Raw genomic sequence first — 13104 nt, 5'->3', positions numbered from 1 at the left:
TCCTAGTGCCTTGCATTCCTTTTTAGTTTCATCTTAACTGTCACCAAACTGTCCTGGTTTCCAGTGCTTTCTTTTGGAGTAATTACAATTTCCTTCTAATATAGTCTACTCTAAATTACTGATACACGTTATCAGCCTTTACTGCATAGTGCATAGTGTTGTGTGTAACTGGCAATAAGCTCAAGATTGCACAGGTTATGTTGTCTTGGAAAGACACAGAGGTTGAATCTGTTTAAGTACAGTCCTGCAACCAGGGTCCCCACAGACATTTTATTATTTTTAAAAACTTTTAGGTCCTAATTCCCTGGTAATGCCTAGTTGCTTTGGGCTGCTCCTGAGTGGTGCAAAACAGCCAGAGCAAACTGCCCAGTGAAACTGACATTACTTAGACTGTAAGATGCGTGGGGCAGGAACTGTCTTATTGTTCTCTGTACAACACCAAGCACAATGGGGTCCTGATGAATGGTGATCCTTGGTGCTAGGAAAATGCTACTACTGATGATGATGATGAATGGCTGTTTTGAAATGTCAGAAAAGTGTGAAGTACTTAGTTTTGAAGATGGTGCTGTGCTTCCTGAAGCTGCGAGAGGGGCTACAGGCAGATGCAGAGATGGAGTGATGGTCAGACGGGGGCTTTGGCATTGAGCTTATTCCCAGAGTGACCAGGAGGAGGCACCAGTCTGGCAGTGGCTGATGCCGCCCATTGACACAAGGGGAAAATTTTGAGCAGAACTAATAAACATGAAAACATTCAAGAGGTGAGAATAGCTGAGCAGTGTTATTTTTTATTCAGCAAGCTTAGAAGTTAGATGGACCCAGCTATGTCTTTCAGGGCTGTAAAAAGTTTCATGCCCTGACTGCCATAATTAAATTAACCTAACCCCTGGTGTAGATGAAGCTAGTTCAGCAGAAGACTTATTCCATTAAACTAGCAACTGTCTCTCAGGGAAGTGGATTAACTACATGGAAAACATCCTTCTACCAATGAAGGAAGTGTCTACACTATGGTGCTACAGCTAACCAACAGCTATACTGGCACAGTCCCCTCATCTAGACACAGCAAATGCTGAGAAAAGGAGTTTTTCTCCTTGTGTAGGAACAGCAACTCCTGAACGATGCTAGCTGCACAAACAGAAGCCCTCTTCTGTCTACATATCTGTGTCTACCCCAGAGGTTTTGTTGGCTTAGCTGTATTGCTTGGGGGTTGTGGTTAAGTGTAGACCAAGGCTTTGATCACATGATCGGTCTGAATTTGGAAGTGGTCACCTGGCAAAGGGAATCGGAGGTTATAAAGAGAGAGTCTCTCACCAGTTATTTAAGAAAGAAAGTAGGACACTGACTGCCGGGCTCAGAGATAGACTTTCCATGATTCACAGAAGGGGCCATGAACTGCAGGAATGGGAATCTTGGGTACCCTAAAGGACTCCTGATCAAGCTCTAAGAATGCCCCAGACGGGTGAGGAAACAGAGGCAGGGAAATGCATGTAAGTGTTTTATTGTTTTCTCCACAACAGTGTACTTCTCATGCAATCTAAGTAAAGAATAATTGTGTTTAGAGACTTTTGCAATGCCTGTGCACCTTTTTGCTTCACCTGTCACCTGCCCCTGGAGGAATCTATAAACTCAGAGCTGCTATATGGGCGGAGTTCTGGGGTGGGGTGTGCTTGACCTACTACGGGTTCTGGGGCATCAACGCTGGTTCTGGGGGCAAAAGGCAACTGGGCCACATCATTCATTTCCATGAAGGGTTAGAAAGGAGAAACCATTTTGCAGCCTGCTGAGATCCAGGAAAGCTTAATGCAGACATGTATAGAATACTGGGACTCAACACAGCAGCCTGGCAAATGCCCAGTCTTGATTTCAAATGAACCATTTTTTCCTCGATATTTTTATTTAGCCACTAACCTATATATAATCTTTTTTTGCTCAGTTCTAATAGTCAGGCACCTAATATCTCTAAAGACCTGGTGATACATGGTGTATGAATACAACACCAACTGGCACTTTGGTGATTTAGGTACAAATATGGAGTATCCAAACCATCTGCACATTAGTGTATATTAGGCACAAATAGTATAGCAGTTATATAGCTTAAATTGGCCTACATCTTAACTCTACTCCTATTCTCTTATAATAAATATCCCATAACTCCTTGCATTATCTTAAGTAAGCTTTGGTTGAAGTAGATTGAACAGTTGTCAAAACAGGACAGATGATTATTTTTATTTGAAATGCATCTGTTCAGACCAAGGAGATAAGAGGTACAGCATGGTACTAGAAAACAAGGTATAACTCTGATTAGTTTCAAATGATGTATGCAACATCTGTTACTTGTAAACAGGACAGGTATAAAAAGATGGGCATAGCAGTATAAATTTGGGAGCTCATCTTCTGCATCAGGTGAATGTAACATGAGATGGCTTCCTTGGAGGCTGGTGTCATAGAATATCAGTTTTGGAAAAGACCTCAGGAAGTCATCTAGTCCAAATCCTTGCTCAGAGCAGGACCAATCCCCTGACAGATTTTTGCCCTAGGCCCCTAAATGGTCTCCTCAAGGATGGAGCTCACTACCCTGGGTTTAACAGGCCAATGCTCAAAACACTGAGCTATCCCTGCCTGCCCCTTTCCTTATACTTTATTATTACTGGTTTATAGCAATAAACTTGACTGACTGATTACTTGGTCTCCTGAATGTAATTTTAATGAACCAAAGTGGGTGAAACAATTTACTATATGATAAATAAACACTAAGTATCATTGTACTGGTTGCAATATAATAAAAGAGCAAACAGTATCAGCTGAACTGGTTTGTGCATGTCATCACATCAATACCTCCCCAAGAGTCAACTTCCCATCACGGACCTGCCCCCTACTGTATAAGTTGTCGTCCTGTTAGTAGGTACAAAATAGAGGCCAAACCATTTGTTTGTCTCTCCATGGGTCATATGGCTCATATGCACCAACATCGTGCATCTTATAATAAAGAGCCATCTCCAAGAGCCAGCTCTAGCTAAGGGAAAGACTGTGGCAGCGCTATCATGGCAGCACTTTAACATGGCTGTATAGTCGCGGCACCTCCCAGCAGTGTAAAAAAACCACTCCCATGAGGGGAGTAGCTGGTGCATGGTTGTGATGGGATCGCCTTGGTGTGTAGCCTGGTACTGTGGAACCGCAGTGCCCCCTGAATTCTCTCTAGCCTGGGCTGTCTCCCACAATGCTGTACTAGTGACCAGCAGCAAGCCCCTCCAGGCACTGAGATCACTCAGCACAACAGCATGTGGATCCCCTCACCCAGATAGATTACACGAATGCTCCCAGAGTCACTTATGAATCTCATGGAGAAAGGCACCAGATCCAAATCCCCCCAGCTCCCAGCACTGTACCCCAGGAATATACCATTTTGCACTGCTCAAGATGTGCAGTGAACATTTATTAATTGGTTCACCACTTCATCAATGCCCCACACTTCATAAACACTCACTGGCAAAGATAAACAATTAATCAAATCTATTGACTATAAAGGTTGATTTTAAATAATATTAAATGATAGGCAAAAAGTCAGAGTTAGTTACCAGAAGAAATAAAATATAACCACGCAGTCTAAACTCTTAACCCTACTCCACTAGCAGCAGCTAGATTAAGCAGTTTTTCTCAGCCCACAGAGTATTGCAGCCCTTCAGATACAGATATTGTCTCAAACCTGGGCCTCCAGTGTAGAAGGCTTGTCATGGGATAAGAGGGAAGATCCTTTCATGGATTGAGAACTTGTTCAAAGACAGGGAACAAAAGGTAGGAATAAATGGTAAATTCTCAGAATGGAGAGGGGTAACTAATGGTGTTCCCCAAGGATCAGTCCTTGGACCAGTCCTATTCAACTTATTCATAAATGATCTGGAGAATGGGGTAAACAGTGAGGTAGCAAAGTTTGCAGATGATACTGAACTGCTCAAGATAATTAAGACCAAAGCAGACTGTGAAGAACTTCAAAAAGATCTCATAAAACTAAATGACTGGGCAACAAAATGGTAAATGAAATTTAATATGAATAAATGTAAAGTAATGCACATTGAAAAGTAACCCCAACTATATATAAGATATGATGGGGGCTAATTACCTACACTAATCAGGAAAAATATCTTGGAGTCGTGGATAGTTCTCTGAAGACATCCAAGCAGTGTGCAGCGGCAGTCAAAAAAGCAAACAGGATGTTAGGAATCATTTAAAAAGGGATAGAGAATAAGATGGAGAATATCTTATTGCCGTTATATAAATCCATGGTATGTCCGCATCTTGAATACTGCAAACAGATGTGGTCCCCTCATCTCAAAAAAAAATATACTGGCATTAGAAAAGGTTCAGAGAAGGGCAACTAAAATGATTAGGGATTTGGAATAGGTCCCATATGAAGAGAGATTCAAGGGGCTAGGACTTCTCAGCCCCACATCCAGATAGATTACATGAATGCTCCCAGAGCCACTCATGAATCTCATAGAGAAAGGCACCAGAGACCAATCCCCCAAGCTCCCAGCACCATACCCCAGGAATATACTATCTTGCACTGCTCAAGGCCAACTAAAATGATCAGGGGTTTGAAAAGGGACCCATATGAGAAGAGATTAAAGAGGCTAGGACTTTTCAGCTTGGAAAAGAGGAGACTAAGGGGAGATATGATAGAAGTGTATAAAATCATGAGTGATGCGGAGAAAGTAGATAAGGAAAAGTTCTTTACTTGTTTCTCATAATAGAGGAACTAGGGACCACCAAATGAAATTAATGAGCAACAGGTTTGAAACAAATAAAAGGAAGTTCTTCTTAATACAGCGCACAGTCAACCTGTGGAACTCCTTGCCTGAGCAGGTTGTGAAGGCTGGACTATAACAGGATTTAAAAGAGAACTGGATAAATTCATGAAGGTTAAGTTCATTAATGGCTATTAGCCAGGATGGGTAAGGACTGGTGTCCCTAGCCTCTGTTTGTCAGAGGATGGAGATAGATGGCAGGAGAGAGCTCACTTGATCATTACCTGTTAGGTTCACTCCCTATGGGGCACCTGGCATTGGCCACTGTCGGTAGACAGGATACAGGGCTAGATGGACCTTTGGTCTGACCCAATATGGCCGTTCTTATGTTCCAATGTTCTTGTGTATTCTTCTCAGTGTCTTGGTTGCTTGCAGCATAGCTGGGAGCAGGAGAAAGGCCCAGTAATGTCCACTTTGTCTGCTTTATACCCTCAGTCATGTGCTTGGAGAACACAAGTCCAGGCATGTCTGGGGGCATTGCTGAGTCACCCAGCAAGGTTGAGCAATTCCTCTGGTGTGGCCTCATGCAGGTGAGACATCACATTGTAGCGCCCTTGCTGGGCAATGGCTGTTGATGAGTTGTTTACACCCCACCCAGCCGTTGGTCACTTTCCTTGCTGTTGCCTCTGGGACGCTAATATCTGGCTGATTCCCCATCTAACTGTGTTTTAGTAACAACCATACAATGCAATTCTCATAACTTCATATGCATTAATGATCTACATATATGGACAGAGAAATGACTTCAGCAGATCTTTCCCCTGATACCCTACAAGACATGCTTTATAAGTAAGATTATGATTATATGAAATTGAGGAATATGGGAGTTACAGCACGCTCCTCCAAGGTACAGAATGTCACAATTATTGACACTGTTTTTTCACACCCCTGAGTGAGAAAGTTGCAGTGCTGTAAAGTGGCAGTGTAGCCAAAGCCTCAGTCATTTATTACAAGGGGTTTTGTGTCAGGCCCTATATGGGACAAAAGCAACAGTTATTTTCTCCATGTCTGATATGGGCTAAGTTCACATTTTACAGTACGGTAAGCCACTTCCACCTTTCCCATCCCACATCCACAGTATAGTCCCTCACACTTTGGGAGAAGCAGCTGGAGGAAATGTAGGACCAAGAGTGAGTCTGAAGCTTGCCACAGCAGCACAGTGTGAGAGGGAGCTCAGACTGGTGGGTCATAGTGCTCTGGAGAAGCACCTCCTCAGAGCGAACCCATCACAGATGGATTATAACGACATATGCTTAAGAAAGAGCAATGAATGACTCTCAGATTTAAAATATAAGTATGGCCACACTGGGCCAGATTAACAGTTCATCTAGCCCAGTATCCTGTTTGGGATAGTGGCCAATGCCAAGTACCAATGCCGAGTTCTTCAGAAGGAATGAATGGAACAGGTAATCATCAAGTGATCCATTCCCTGTCATCAATTCTCTTTTTCCTGTATCATATTAATACTGGTTTATAGCAATAAACTTGACCACCATTGATTATTTGCGCTTTGATCCATGTCTCCACTACCCACTGCCAAAATAAACAGTCGCAAACTACATTCCTATTCACAATATAGCAATCCGCCTCCACCTTTCCCATCCAATATATACAGCATATTCTCTCATGACAATATTCCCTTTAATTTTTTCCATCCATGTATGGAATGAATTTTGTAATGTGCACCAATATCGAGTTAATGTGAGGATGTGTGCTACCAGTAGAAACAAAAACCTAGATATAATATATATTTTTAAAAAGTTGCCATATGGATAATTACTCCATTCAGGACAGGTTAGGCATTTTAGAACTCACTGCTCAAAGAATTCAATTTAAGAATAATAGTGAAATAAAAGTATGAAATGCATAGACCATTCAAAAAGTACAAGTGCACTTTGAAAGGATAAAATTAAAAGAATATACATGCATTGCAGGAGCTAACAACAACAACACATGTTGGGAGGTGAGTGTGAAAGAGACAGTATGTGTGTGTGTGTGCGCGCGCGTGCATGTTTCAGAGCCAGTGTGTGTGTGGTGAGACAGAGAGTGTGTATATATGTGTGAGTCAGAGATCATGTGTTTGTGTGTGAGATACAGAGACTGTGTCTGTAAGTTTGAGACAAAGAGTGTGTATGTGTGCAAGAGAGAGAAAATGGTGTGTATGTGTGAGAGAGACAGAGACAGAATGTGTGCGTGCCGGCTGCTGGGGAAGTCTATGAGAGACCGTGCACTGTCTCTTTAAGGCACTCCCACCAGTTGGCTCACACTGCAGCAACTGAGATCTCTTTCTCCTGAGCCATGTCGCCCCTTCCCATCTCTGCGGAGATGGGGTACATGGGCTGAAGGGCGGCGGGGAAGGGGAACAACCTCATCTCCCTCCCGGCTTTGCACAGCAAGCAGGAGTTTCCCAAGAGCTACTAGCCAGGGGCTCCAAGGCAGAGAGCAGAAGCAACATGGCAGCAGGGCAGCGGAGGGAGGGGCACCTGAACACATGCCACCCTACACTGCTCTGCATTGTTCATGTGGCAGCTTCGGGGACTTCTTTCCCTGTGTTTCAAGTTCCAGGTCCAGAGATCAGACTGTCCTGGGAGCTTTATCCAAGAATTTTTTAAGTTGGCAGCATTTAATTTTCTTCTTCCTATAAAATACAATTGATATTCGTTCCTTCTTTCTAGTATTCTAGCAGATCTACACCTCTCATATATCCGATGAACAGAGATTTCCACTGAGATCTGTCTGCATTAATTTCCTTTGAAATGAGACATTCCCTTTTTTCTGTAACTTTGTCTTTGGGGTCAACGGTTCTCCTGCCTCGATTATTTTCCCTTTGGAATCAGTTGTTTTCCATGACTTCCCCCTTTGAGATTAGTAACAGGACTGTCTTTGTACCATTGTTTTTCCTTTCTAATAACTAATATTAACGTTCATCTATGCAATAATTTCATATTCCCACCAGCAGAAATAGCTGGGGAGATTACATCATCTCATCTGAAGGAGAAATTACCAACCAGGAGACACATTAATTTCTGTGAGAGGGAATAATAAAAATAAATTTATAAACCAAGAAGCACTCTAAAATCCAGGCAGCAAGACAGGGTCGCACAGGGGCAGGGGCAAGTGGGGCAATTTGCCCCGGGCCCCACAGACACCCCACGAGCCCTGGCGCAGCACCGTTTCAGGTCTTTGGCAGCATTTGGGTGGTGTGGGGCCCTTCAGTGCTGACGACATGGAGCGACTGAAGGGTTCCCAGCTGCTGAAATGCCACACAGACCCGGACCACCGCCAGGTGAGTACAAGTGCCGCAGTGCCCACACTTTGCTCCAGGCCTCATGAATCCTCTGGGCAGCCCTGCAGCCAGATAGGAACCCAAAGCTAAGTTTACTGAGATAATTGAAGAGTATCAGTAGTAGAAGACAATGGAAAAGGTAGTGCAAAAACTATAATCTTATCTCAAAAAATCTGAAGGAAGGGTTAGGGTAAGGGTGAGGCTGACAATGGATCCTCAATGTGAAAGTTAAAGCAGCACAAGAAAAATGAAATAATCTCATTTAGAACAGAAAAATACTTGCTCAGGCACCCGCCGTATAAAACAGAACAGGATTGCTTGTTCAATCCAGGGGGAAAGGAAATGAAAGTAGATGAGTTATAGCAAAACATGCCCCCCAAAAGAGCAATGAATGGCTGTCAGATTTAGAATATAAAAAGAGCCATTCTGGGTCAGACCAAAGGTCCATCTCCCCCAGTATCCTGTCTTCTATCAGTGGCCAATGCCAAGTGCTTCACTGGGGATGAACAGAACAGCTGATCATCAAGTGACCCAATCCCTCTCCCCCAATTCCAGCTTTTGGCAAACAGAGACCATCCTGTCTAAAAGCCATTGATGGACCTATCCTCCAGGATTTTTTTCTAGTTTATTGGCTCCTTGTGTGTGTGTATTTTATTTTTCATCACATGAGTTTTATTGCTTGTTAAAATTTTGAAACAAAAATATAGTCTCACTTCTCTGTGCATATGTGTCTTTCTACATTTCCATTTTTGTGTCACATACACTTCTGTTGCACCAGTGTCAATGTACCGTTGCCACTCCTGGTGTAGACATAGTTTATGTGGGTGCATCATAAATCAGTGGATGAAGAGCTCAAAGTTATGATATATCAAGAATTGATATATAAAGATATACCAAGAAGGCCACATCTGGAGTAGTGCATCCAGTTTTGGGTCCCCCACTACAGAAAGGATGTGGACAAATTGGAGAGTCCAGCGGAGGGCAATAAAAATTATTGGGGGCTGGGACACATAATTTACAAGGAGATGAGGGAACTGGGCATGTTTAGTCTGCAGAAGAGAAGAGTGAGGGGGCATTGATAGCAGCCTTCAACTACTTGAAGGAGGGTTCCAAAGAGGATAGAGTTCAGCTTCTTCTCAGTGGTGGCAGATGACAGAACAAGGAGCAATGGTCTCAAGTTGTAGTGGAGGAGGTCTAGGTTGGATATTAGGAAACACTATTTCACTGGGAGGATAGTGAAGCACTGGAATGAGTTACCTAGGGAGGTGGTAGAATCTCCATCCTTAGAGGTTTTTAAGGCCTAGATTGAGAACACCCTGGCTGGCATGATTTAGTTGGGGTTGGTCCAGCTTTCAGCACAGGGTTGCCCTAGATGATCTCCTGAGGTCCCTTCCAACAGTAATCTTCTACGATTCTATGATTCTAAGTGTGTAGGTGAAAAACAGGAAAAGATTTCAGAGTTATTGATTCTGATACCTTTGCTTTAATAGCAAGGATCTGCTAATTCTCTTTAAACTTATCTGTATTTTATTGCTCATAAAATTTTGAGAAATAAACTCTCTCTCTCTATCCATATATTCTCCTCTTTCTGTCTATATATCTCTGTGATTCTCCTTTTTTTCATTTTTCTTCAGGCACATTATTCTCCCTTCTGGATAAAAATGACTCTCTACTTTCATTCCTGATGTCTTTTCATTTTTATTTCCTTTACATTTCTTTATATGGAGTTGGATTCTGATCTCAGATGCACTTGTGTAAATCCATATGACGCTGATGTAATATACCCTGGTGTAAATGAGATCAGGAAACACCCATGATGTGTGTTTAGGGTTTTTGTTTGGTTGGTTGGTTGTTTGTTTTGGGGTGGGGGAGATGAACCCGTGGTTGAACTCTAAACATCGTTCATTTCCAATCTATTAATTTTCTATTGTGTCTTGTAGATTTGTTGATGTGACACTGATGTGATAAAGATACTTCAAAATTGGAGCTTAAAATTCTTTATTTAGAGTTCAAGAGAGCTTATGGGACTTAGATGGAACATTTCTGTACTTCAATAGAGTTCCATGTTCTTGGTTCATCTATATTGGAAGCTCAACCTCTTAACAATATGAGTCTTCCTCTGTTTATTGACAACTTCATTTTTCCAGTGGAAAGATGCAGTGGCAGGAGGTTACCTACTCCAGCTTTCTGCCAGTTTAAGTGACAGAACAACCTGACTGTGTGTACTCCATCATCATATATTGGAAACTCAACATCTTAACTTCATTTTTCCAGTGGAGAGATGCAGTAGCACGAGGTTACCTATTCCAGTTTCCCAGCAGTGTAACCGACAGGACAACCTGACTGTGTGTACTCCATTAATATTTAATGGTTTTGTGTTTCTAGATACATATTATGGAGAAAGCAGAAGGGAGAAATGAAACCCTGGTCATGGATTTCATCCTCTTAGGGTTTGGGAATGCCCCTGAACTGCAGCCCCTTCTCTTCCTGCTGTTTCTACTGATCTACATTATGACCATGGTCAGCAACATCCTCATCATTATGCTAGTTGTGGTTGATCAGCACCTCCACAGCCCCATGTACTTCTTCCTGGGGAACTTGGCCTGCTTGAAGATCTGCTACACATCCACCATCCTGCCCAGGATGTTGACCAGTTTCCTGACTGGGGACAGGACCATTTCTGTTAAGTGCTGCCTAGTGCAAACATTTTTTTTGCTATCATAGTAACAACAGAAAATCTGCTGCTTGCAGCAATGTCTTACTATCGGTATTTAGCAATATGCAATCCACTACATTATGCTGCTCTGATGAATGGCAGGGTTTGTTTCCAGCTAGTGGCAGGATCCTGGGTATATAGTTTTCTGGTCGTTGGCACACTAAATTATTTCTTGTTCAAATTAACATTCTGTGGTTCCAAAGAAATTGATAATTTCTTTTGTGATTTTTCACCCATGATAAAGCTGTCTTGTGGTGACACCCAGACTCTGCAACTGGTCACATTTACTGTGCCTACCATAGAGACACTTGTGCCTTTGCTACTGACACTGACATCCTACATTCATATCATCACTGCCATTCTGAGAATCCCTTCCAACACAGGGAGGCAAAAGGCCTTTTCCACCTCACCTCATTGTGGTGACCATTTTTTACATGAGTCTGGTTACTGTATATGTGTTTCCACCAAGCAACACTCCCAAGGTCCTACACAAAATATTCTCTGTCTTCTACACAGTCCTGACTCCCATGATCAACCCTGTTATCTATAGTCTGAGAAACAAGGAGGTCAAAGAGTCCCTGAGAAAAACTATTCTGAAACAGGTGCTTTCAAAAACAGGCATAGAATCTTAAAGGGAAAATTTTAGCCTGTATAAAATACAGATGCACTGAGATATTTTCTTAGACATGGCCCATTTCATTCCTTGAGAACAGAGTTACCTTTTTCTTTCTTTCTTTCTTTCTTTCTTTCTTTCTTTCTTTCTTTCTTTCTTTCTTTCTTTCTTTCTTTCTGTTACTCTGCTACTTTTTGAGCATTCATCTTTCATACAATTCATGCACATTTCTTTATACAAAACTTGATACTGTAAGGCCTGGTCTCCACTATGAGTTTATACCGATTTTAGCAGCGTTAAACCGATTTAACACTGCACCCGTCCACACAACGAGGCCCTTTATATTGATATAAAGGGCTCTTTAAACCAGTTTCTGTACTCCTCCTCGAAGGAGGTATCCCACGGTGCACCATTGTGACTGCTCTAGAAAGCAATCTGAACTCAGATGCACTGGATAGGTAGACAGGAAAAGCCCCACGAACTTTTGAATTGCATTTCCTATTTGCCCGGCCTGGAGCTCTGATCAGCATAGGTGGCAATGCAGTCCCAAATCCAAAAAGAGCTCCAGCATGGATCGTACGGGAGATACTGGATCTGATCGCTGTATGGGGAGACAAATCTGTTCTATCAGAGCTCTGTTACAGAAGACAAAATGCCAAAGCATTTGAAAAAAATCTCCAGGCTATGATACAGAGTCCACAGTACAGTGCTGTGTGACAAGCGTAAAGGAAAGCCAAAGAATCAAATGGACGCTCATGGAGGAAGGGAGGGGGTACTGAGGACTCCAGCTATCCCACAGTCCCCGCAGTCTCCAAAAAGCATTTGCATTCTTGGCTGAGCTCCCAATGCCTGTAGAGTCAAACACATTGTCTGGGGTGGTTCAGGGTATATCTCGTCAATTTACTACTGAAAGAAAAGGGAAAAAAACATTTCTTGACTTTTTTCAATGTCACCATATGTCTACTGCATGCTGCTGGTAGACACAGTGCTGGGGCAACAAACAGCAGCATCCTCTCCCCTCCCTTCCCTGGTGGCAGACGGTACAGTGCAGTAGGAGGACTGGTAGCCGTCCTCGTGATCAGCCCTTGAGTGCTCCTGGATGGCCTCAGGTGAGGTCGGCAGGGGGCACCTGGGTAAAAATAGGAATGACTCCCAGTTATTCCCAGCAGATGGTAGAGAATGGCTGGTAACCGTCCTCATCATAGCAACTGGGGGCTGAACTCCATCAGCCCCCCTCCCTCTTTAAGTCTAAATAAAAGATTATGTATTGCCTGGACTATCATAGCAGCGGGATGCTGCGCTCCTCTCCCCTCCAACGTTTAATGTCCTGCCTGGACTGTCATAGCAGCTGGAGGCTGCCTCTCCCTCATTTTATCTCACTAAAAAGTCAGTGTTTCTTATTCCTGCATTCTTTATTATTTCATCACACAAATGGGGGGACCCTGCAACGGTAGCCCAGAAGGGTTGGGGGAGAAGGGAAGCAACGGGTGGGATTGTTGCAGGGACACCCCCTTGAATGGCATGCAGCTCATCATTTCTGTGGGATCTGACACGGTGCGGCTGTGCTGTCTGGTTCTCTGATACACTGGTTCTCTAGTACACTTGCCCCATATTCTAGGCAGGACTGACTCTATTTTTAGATACAACATAAACATTTTTGTCTTTGCTCCCCAGCCGATCTCAGCGAAGG

At 43.0% G+C, this 13104-nt stretch overlaps 1 pseudogene; it reads left to right on the top strand.

Moving 5' to 3' along the window:
* Positions 1–10479: 10479 nt before the first annotated feature.
* On the top strand, positions 10480–11433 carry LOC127031821 (olfactory receptor 1030-like; annotated as a pseudogene).
* The last annotated feature ends 1671 nt before the right edge of the window (positions 11434–13104 follow it).

This window comes from Gopherus flavomarginatus, chromosome 11 (genome assembly GCF_025201925.1).
Source record: "Gopherus flavomarginatus isolate rGopFla2 chromosome 11, rGopFla2.mat.asm, whole genome shotgun sequence".
Taxonomy (NCBI): Eukaryota; Metazoa; Chordata; order Testudines; family Testudinidae; genus Gopherus; species Gopherus flavomarginatus.
This window is presented reverse-complemented; position numbering and strand designations above follow the sequence as displayed.